Below are 9,574 nucleotides of genomic sequence, written 5' to 3'. Positions count from 1 at the left end.
CACCCCGGTATTAAGGCCCAAAAACAAGAAAGATTCGAACTTTGTCGGCAAACTACCCACTTCATCAGTTAGAATTGAAGAACAAGTAATTACGAAGGCGGTACAAATAGAATCAAGAGAATCGGAGCTAAAACGAAGATTCTAGAGTGAAAACGGTGAAAGACAAGAAATCAAGTTACGATCCAGGGAATCAAGGCTGACCAGCAAGCCATACGGCCTGCCATACGGCCTGCTATACGGACTGCCAGTATGGAAACGGCCTGCCATATACGTGCCACCAAACGAGCCACCATACGGCCTGCCTTGCATATAGCCTGCCAAATACGGCCTGCCATACGGCCTGCCAAATGGCCTGCCAGGCGTATTTGGCAATTTTCAAGTCTATTTAAAGGGTCTTTTTCATTCATTCCAACACACACTTCATTTCACTTCTTTCTCTCTCTTGTACAATATTAGTCATATTTTCAAGGCCTTCTCACCTCCGAGCAGGAAATTAAGTACCCGGAGGCGAACGCTGAAGATTGTATTAGGAGCGGTCTGGAGTCTTGAAGTTGTCACTTTTGTATTCGGAACTCGTTTAATCTATTGGTACTTCTATCCTTTATCTTATATAATGTTTTATGATATTATTGCCATGATTAGCGAGTAGTTATCTTTAGTGTATGCTATGATATAAGCAGTTATAATGCCGAAATAATATTATGGTTTGTGTATGCTATTGAAACGCTTTCCGATTATGCTTTAAACTCAATCGCTTTTCCAACTAATAGAATGTAGTTATAGGCTCTGTTATTGGGAAGTCGTGAACCCCGATTCAGAGTACACTATCTGTGTCACCCCTTGGTAAGAGAAGTCTCTCGGTTACAACGTAAGATCGACCGAGGCACACCAGTTGTAGTAAGTCTATCGAGCTTTGGATTCCGACTGAGGACTCTTTCGTAGTGAAACATCTGACTAGACCCCTAGTACATTGTTGGTCCTAGACCATGCTAGTGTAGTCACCAAGTATATAAACTTCGTACGTGCACGCTGAAGCACAGCGGTTGTTGTAAAATGTGCCTCTGCTAAGTAAGGCCATGTAACACGGTTAGTGTTGACCAGTACACTGCACCATAACGCGGTCTCAAGCATTGCACCCCGCTTGAGGGATTCTTAGTTAATTAAGGAACTGTTTGTTTAGACACATAAAGGATTGGACCGTTAGGATAACCGAACGTGTTCATGGAAGTCAGACTTGACTTGGCCATGTTGTTCTTTATGGTTGAACTCTTTTTAAGGGCCTAACTATCTTTTACCAATCATTAACGAAAGAATTGAAGCACATCACGTCTCTCGGATATGGTACACCATGTATTCTATTATGCTTAAGAAAGTTTAGACCATTTTGGAATGTTAATACGTCACCCAACCGAGTCGCTCAATTGGTGAGCCGTCTGAACATGTATGCCTGTAGTCAGACTGCACGGGCGTCGGGGGTAAGGGACGTTGCTGTCTATTCAGAATCTTCAAGCCTAACGCAGTACCCAGTGACATGTCTTATGACAGGGGCGTTTAGGACCAGTGTAATGAATACAAGGCCTCTGCCTATTCATGAGCCAGCATTCCATAATCTCGGCAGAATAACTGATGAAGTCATAGTATGCACTTACTTTAACCTTATCTGGATTACAAATTTTATCGCATTTACTTTATCTATCTTATAAATTAGAAAATCCCAAAATAAATATTCACTACTCCCTAACTATCTTAGGTTACAATATAGGTTCAATGTTACTGATATCTCAAAAATACGACTCTAGGTCATACTTCCCTTACTTATAAGGAGTAGTAAGATTTAGGCCCCGCTAAATATAAATTTAAAACAGTACCCTCTCCCACGAGTGGCTGATCCTGGCGAGCCGCGGCCTAACGACACCGCGCAAATAAAAACCGTCCATTTTGGCCATATCAAGAGATCTACTAGTTTTTGGCGCCGCTGCCGGGAAACTGGTATCAGGCAATACTGTTTTCAATCAAACTTATTCACAAGCATTTAGTGGTGTCTAAGAAAGACAATTATACACGGACTTGGTTATTGGATTTTCCGAACAGTCGCCAATTGTATTGGGACCAAAAGGATCCTGCCTCTCCGTAGTCTGCCTGGCCACTTGGTTTGTTGAATAGTTTGTGCGGAACTTTGTTACCGAAATACCAGGGAATCAGTAGCCAGAACCAAAAACATATTCCACCATAGGATAGTTAGTTAATTAGATTAGATTACTTTAGATTACTTTAGTTTACCTTAGATTAGATTACATTAGATTACCTTAGAATTAGATTAGTTTAGTTTAGCTTATTATAATTTAGCTTATTTGCTAAAATTAAAAACAAAAAGGCATACCTAGTGTATGACCCAAACTCGATCTAGACCAGGGCCGCTGTTATTCGTACCTGATCCAGACGCAATAATCTCTAAAGCACGCAAGGAAGCACGGATCAGAAACCAAATGGCGTTACGCGTTACTTTAGCAGAAAACACGAAACCCTCGATTGAAGGTTGAGGAGGACCAATCAGATTTCCAGAGATTCAAGGACACTCGTTCGAGTTAAAACATCACATCATCCAGCTCATTCAGAATAGCTATCAGTTTCATGATTACCGAATGACGATCCTAATTCTCACCTTGATAAATTCATATCTCTTTCGAACTCCTACAAACAGCCAGGGATAGGACAAGATATAGTCCGGCTATACTTGTTCCCCTGTTCTCTCACTCATCATGCTCAAACTTAGTTTGAAGGACTGGAAAAAGATTCCATCACGTCATGGACGGAGATGGCGACTAAATTCCTAACCAAATATTTCCCTCCTTCTAAACAAACCAAACTGAAGAATGACATCATTAACTTCAAACAAAGTTATGATGAATCTATTTACACTGCATAGGAGCGTTTCAAAATGCTGCTGAAGAAGTGCCCTAATCACCAGTTAGAACGGTTACCCCAAATCTGTACCTTCTACAATGGTCTTACGGTAAATCATAGGACGACGATCGATGCAGCAGCTCAAGGGAATCTGATGAACCAAACCGCAGATGAAGCATGGGAATTGCTCGAGAACATGACAATGCATCATCATGAATGGAACAGTGGTGAAACAACTTCATCATCTGCCCCACTCTCTGCACTTAACAATCAAACGGAGGCCATCAAATCCCTCATAGATAAGATGGAATCTCTTGCCAAGCAACTCGGAGAATTGAAGACACAACCGCAGCAGGTTAACCAAGCTCAGGCTTGTGTTAATTGTACCAACCCGCAAGCTACTGAAGACTATCAAGTTGAGTACGAAAACCCTGATGGTTCAGTCTGTTACGTTCAATACCCAGCTCGTCCACCAAATCCCAGATTCAATCAACCACCAATGGTTAATCAATTTCAGCGAAGCAATCAACCTTTTCGCTATCGCTATCTACCTTATCCAGCCTAACAATCTCAATTGACCTACGATCAACCACTTCCACTCACTGGTCCCCCAGTTGAGGAGAATTCCCCTACCACCCAGATTACAAAAGCAGCTAACCCCACTCTCGGAGCTGATGATCAGTTAACTCAGTTCATCCAAGGACAACAACAGTTAAATCAGATAACTGCAACCAGACAAGATCAGACGGAGATACTAATGAGAAATCAACTGGCTCTGCTCAAAAGTTTGAAAACGCAGCTCGGACAGTTATCACAACGCCTTGAAACCCGACTGCAGGGAAGATTGCCAAGTAATACTATCCAGAATCCCCACATAGAAGAAGCAAAGCAAATGAATTCCGTAATCCCAGAGGAAGAACCACGGAGAAGGTCAACTAGGCTCAAGAACAAATCAACATATACTCAGAAGCTGACCCCTGAAACTCCAGTTTTCATACCTTATTCTGGAAGGCTACAAGAAGAACCATCCAAGCTTGATTCCTTCAAACTAGATGGCAGATTCCTAGACACTATGTCCAAAGTTCCCAACCAGAAGAGATACATCCGAAGGCTTCTATCTACAAAGGAGAGGATACCAGACTCTAACAAAATTCCACTGAATGAAGAATGCTCTGCATTACTCAGAAACTCTCTACCACCTAAGCTAGGAGATACGGGCCGATTCATTTTCCCGTGTTTAATCTACCAATCTGGAACCATTCATGTGCTAGCAGATTTAGGAGCAAGTATCAACCTAATCCCCTACTCTCTCTACAAGAGATTAGAGTTAGGAGACTTGTCACCAACCACAATGACAATCCAACTTGCCGATCATACAATTCGATATCCTAAGGGCATAGTTGAGAAAGTCTTGGTGAAAGTCGACAAATTCTTATATCCTACGGATTTCGTAGTAATGGATATTAAGGAAGACCTACACACCCCAATAGTGTTAGGAAGACTTTTCATGAATATGGCTAGGACTGTCATTGATGTGTACAATCAAACCATGATCTTACGATCACATGGGGAGAGCGTTACCTTCAAAATTGACCGACCAACCGATCTTTCTGGACAGGCAGAGATGTTTGCTATTTCCACCAGACGGATCACTTTCGATGATGAGTCATTACCACCAGCCGACGATATCGAGATGGGTGTCGAATCACAGTCTCTAGACGACCCAGAAATGGAAGAAGAGGATTTCAGCGAAGAAATAGAGGAAAAGGAGGAATATGAAGAGGAAGAGGAAATGGAAGACGTAAAAGAAACTGCGACAACACCCATTCCAAGCACTGAGCGTCATGAAGAAATAATGAGGCTTGAAACGGCAGATCACAGTTTAATCATTCGCTTCAAGAAGAAGACCGACAAGGCTGAGGTTAAGGATATAGAAATTGATCCTGTAAGTATCAAAGTGGAGAATCAGAATACTGAAGGAACCCATTCATCAGACGCATCCTCAGAGGAACCGGATACCGATGATGACGAGGAAGAGCATCACGAAGACATTCTGACTAACTCACACTCTCCAACCGAAGTAGATCAAGGGGAGCCGGACTCTTCTTCAGATCAAATTCCGGTTATATCCACACATGCAGACATGATTACCTTTATCAATGATACCAATGAATTTGAAGACATTCTCGAAGCCATCCGAAAGTCAACCATTGATTTTTCGCTACGCTTAACAGAACAAATCATGGCTATCAGAGAAGAGCACCACCTCTATCTCCGAAGAGAAGACAATGATGTTGAAATCCTAGAAGAACGCATTCAAGACTTTATCAATTCTCTTCACGATCATATCTATCACGAAGAAAGGCAACGAGAGCATAATTCAGTAGTTCGCACTATTCTCGAGACAAGATTCTGTCGAGATCAGAAGATCATTTACTCTAAGGTTTATAATGCCTTAGCCGGATCTGCACTTCCGTTCTCGCGAAACCAACGAGCACTACTGACTCTCATCCGGAAGCATATGGATCTTTCCACCGGCCACCCGACTTATCACTCTGATTTGCAAATGATCGAGGATATTCACAGTCTTTTCGCTCTTCTGGATAGAGATAACTTCGAAAGCACACCAGACAGACTAGTGATTTACGTAACAATTGATCACCACGCTGATCTGATTATCAAAGAGTTACAAGACGCTATTATGGAGGAAGCAAGACGAAACAATCCGTTCTCTCATCTTGAACCAGATCGAGTCAACATTGCCACCTATGTTACGAAGCAGCTATCACGTATCTTCCATGAATCCACAGATCCTAGTTTCATATTTAAAGCTGGATGTCGGGAGATATACTCAAAGACGGTGAAATTGATACTCGAATCAGGATTGCTGTTCACTTCTTTCCAGCTTTGTCTCTTAACTAATCTGTGCAAAGCTACAGACTCTTACTGTGGAGATCACCGTTCCGAAGACTTCGAGATTCTAAAGATACGGTTTCTGACATTGTTTGAAGACCTCCGAAATGAGCATCCAGTCAGAGAAATCATCAACACCAGCACTGCTACCATGATTGACATTCATGGGTCAACCAGCAGAGCTGTGGATCACATTCTCATCAGACTTCAAGACTTATCAAGAGCCGAAACTGCGCACTACTTATCGTTCAGAAGATCTTCAAGAAAAGTACCGGGCTTGTTACCACTATTGGTCCGACACTTTCTCAGAACTTATCGACCAAGACTCACATTACCTCAAGAAGACCAAGATCACAACCATCAACGAGGAATGTTTGCTTTTTGAAGAATCACTACGGTCGATCCAACAACCTTAAACAAAAGCGCTTCGCGGGAGGCAACCCGTGCAATAAAGTAGAGTAGAAGAATAAAGGATGACAAATGAACTGATAAAGAAGCAAGAAAACCAGCCACATCTGCTATGGGTATTTCTTTCTTTTCGCTACTAGCTCAAGATTCAAACTATACCGCATCCTAGCTTATCACTAAGTGTGGGATAACACCCAATTTAAACACTAGACAAACACTCCCAAATCTTCAACTAAAACTCCTAAGTGTGGGATACGCTATGAACATTGAGGACAATGTTCGTCTAAGTGTGGGATGTTGGTATCTTTTTATGCTATATCATATTAAACCATTACGAAGATTCCAAGTCCTTAAGCCAAATTTCAAATTTTTTGCAAAAGAAACCCTTTTCGAAAAAGTATTTTTGAAAACCTAAAACGTTTGTCAATAAAAATAAGGCTTAAGTAAGGTGAAAATCTTGTTAGATTGAAATCTCTAATAGAGCATTGCATGACTAAGGTATTATCGACCTAAATTGATTATGGTGAGGCACCCCAAATAAGACCAGCATTCATCTTTAATGCTTCACTATTTTCCGTTGAGAGTGCCGATGTCTGTGTTTAGAATCAGAATTGCTTTAGATCTACATCTCCAAGTTGCAAAGCGTGATTCGGTTGTAATCAAAATAGCTACCCATTTGTCAAACATAAGCCTTCCACACCTCCACTACTTCTACTCCACCATCACATCCATATCACCTTTACTATTTCTCAGAAAACCCAGAAAATGAGATTCCTTCCGAAAACCCAATGTTATAAACCTCTCAAGTATCATGGCAAAGGTCTTGAAAAAGTTTACCAGCAAAAAGTTTCTCGAGATGAAGTCTCCAAAAAAAAAAAATGATGATGATGAAGTTCTGAAAAAAGGAGCAGAACTAAATAAGAGAAATGTCGAAGAGAACTCGACCGAAAATGATTATCAAATGAAGAAAAAGTTCAAAAGTGCTTCTCAAAATACTTCAGCACTCCTATCTATCCGAATAAAAGTATGTATAAAGACTACATTACCCTTTTATCTCACCCTTCAAAAAACAACCTCACTACCACTCCAAAATTCTTTCCATCATTGACAAATAACCCATAAAGCTGAGATTACTACCGTTCTCGTCTTAGCAGCAAGGATTTGAGTCTTTATCAAGCCTATGACGATGGGTGCAGCATGACTGGCTTGGAGCGTATTCATTTCTTAGATCTATAGGGAACCCTAAACACTTGAGTGATTTAAGTGACCCGTGAAAGCTAGCCGATGTCATGTAACCTCCTCGCATGCTTGCAGAGATAATTTCAATCCTAACATAGATGACTCACCTTATCTTTTTGCTCTTATAATAAAAGCAAACCGCTTAGGCTATTAGAAAAGAAACGCCAAAAAGATTCTTTAAAATGAGAGTTTGCTCGAGGACAAGCAAAGTCTAAGTGTGGGATATTTGACATCGGCTAAAAAGTCACGTTTTCACCCCGGTATTAAGGCCCAAAAACAAGAAAGATTCGAACTTTGTCGGAAAATACTCACTTCGTTGGTTAGAATTGAAGAACAAGTAATTACGAAGGCGGTGCAAAAAGAATCAAGAGAATCGGAGCTAAAACGAAGATTCTAGAGCGAAAACGGTGAAAGACAAGAAATTAAGTTACGATCCAGGGAATCAAGGCTGACCAGCAAGCCATACGGCCTGCCATACGGCCTGCCATATTGCCTGCCAGTATAGAAACGGCCTGCCATATACGTGCCACCACACGAGCCACCATACGGCCTGCCTTGCATACGGCCTGCCATACGGCCTGCCAGGCGTATTTGGCAATTTTCAAGTCTATTTAAAGGGTCTTTGTCATTCATTCCAACACACACTTCAATTCACTTCTTTCTCTCTCTTGTACAATATTAGTCATACTTTCAAGGCCTTCTCACCTCCGAGCGGAAAATTAAGTACCCGGAGGCGAACGCTGAAGATTGTATTTGGAGCGGTCTGGAGTCTTGAAGTTGTCACTTTTGTATTCGGAACTCGTTTAATCTACTGGTACTTCTATCCTTTATCTTATATAATGTTTTATGATATTATTGACATGATTAGCGAGTAGTTATCTTTAGTGTATGCTAAGATGTAAGCAGTTATAATGCCGAAATAATATTATGGTTTGTGTATGCTGTTGAAATGCTTTCCGATTATGCTTTAAACTCAATCGCTTTTCCAACTAATAGAACGTAGTTATAGGCTCTGTTATTGGGAAGTCGCGAACCCCGATTCAGAGTACACTATCTGTGTCACCCCTTGGTAAGAGAAGTCTCTCGGATACAATGTAAGATCGACCGAGGCACACCGGTTGTAGTAAGTCTATCTAGCTTTGGATTCCGACTGAGGACTCTTTCGTAGTGAAACATCTGACTAGACCCCTAGTACATTGTCGGTCCTAGACCATTCTAGTGTAGTCACCAAGCATATAAACTTCGTACGTGCACGTTAAAGCACATCGGTTGTTGTAAGCTCTACCTCTGCTAAGTAAGGCCATGGAACACATTTAGTGTTGACCAGTACACTGCACCATAATGTGGTCTCAAGCATTACACCCCGCTTGAGGGATTCTTAGTTAATTAAGGAACTGTTTGTTTAGACACATAAAGGATTGGACTGTTAGGATAACCGAACATGTTCATGGAAGTCAGACTTGACTTGGCCATGGTGTTCTTTATGGTTGAACTCTTTTTAAGGGCCTAACTATCTTTTACCAATCATTAACGAAAGCGTTGAAGCACATCACGTCTCTCGGATATGGTACACCATGTATTCTATTATGCTTAAGAAAGTTTAGACCATTTTGGAATGTTAATACGTCACACAACCGAGTCGCTCAATTGGATGAGCCGTTTGAACGTGTATGCCTGTAGTCAGACTGCACGGGCGATGAGGGTAAGGGACGTTGTTGTCTATTCAGAATCTTCAAGCCTAACGCAGTACCCAGGGACAATGTCTTATGACAGGGGCGTTTAGGACCAGTGTAATGAATACAAGGCCTCTGCCTATTCATGAGCCAGCATTCCATAATCTCGGCAGAATAACTGATGAAGTCATAGTATGCACTTACTTTAACCTTATCTGGATTACAAATTTTATCGCATTTACTTTATCTATCTTATAAATTAGAAAATCCCAAAATAAATATTCACTACTCCCTAACTATCTTAGGTTACAATATAGGTTCGATGTTACTGATATCTCAAAAATACGACTCTAGGTCATACTTCCCTTACTTATAAGGAGTAGTAAGATTTAGGCCCCGCTAAATATAAATTTAAAACAGTACCCTCTCCCACGAGT

At 41.2% G+C, this 9,574-nt stretch overlaps 1 non-coding gene across 1 annotated transcript; it reads right to left on the bottom strand.

Moving 5' to 3' along the window:
- Positions 1-2,863: 2,863 nt before the first annotated feature.
- Positions 2,864-2,970, bottom strand: LOC139887178 (small nucleolar RNA R71). Its single transcript, XR_011773019.1, has one exon. It is a non-coding gene; the product is annotated as a small nucleolar RNA R71 (small nucleolar RNA).
- Positions 2,971-9,574: the final 6,604 nt, after the last annotated feature.

The sequence above is a fragment of the Rutidosis leptorrhynchoides genome, chromosome 1, assembly GCF_046630445.1.
Source record: "Rutidosis leptorrhynchoides isolate AG116_Rl617_1_P2 chromosome 1, CSIRO_AGI_Rlap_v1, whole genome shotgun sequence".
Lineage (NCBI taxonomy): Eukaryota > Viridiplantae > Streptophyta > Magnoliopsida > Asterales > Asteraceae > Rutidosis > Rutidosis leptorrhynchoides.
Note: the sequence above shows the minus strand (reverse complement) of the source record. Positions and strands in the feature narration are given on the sequence as shown.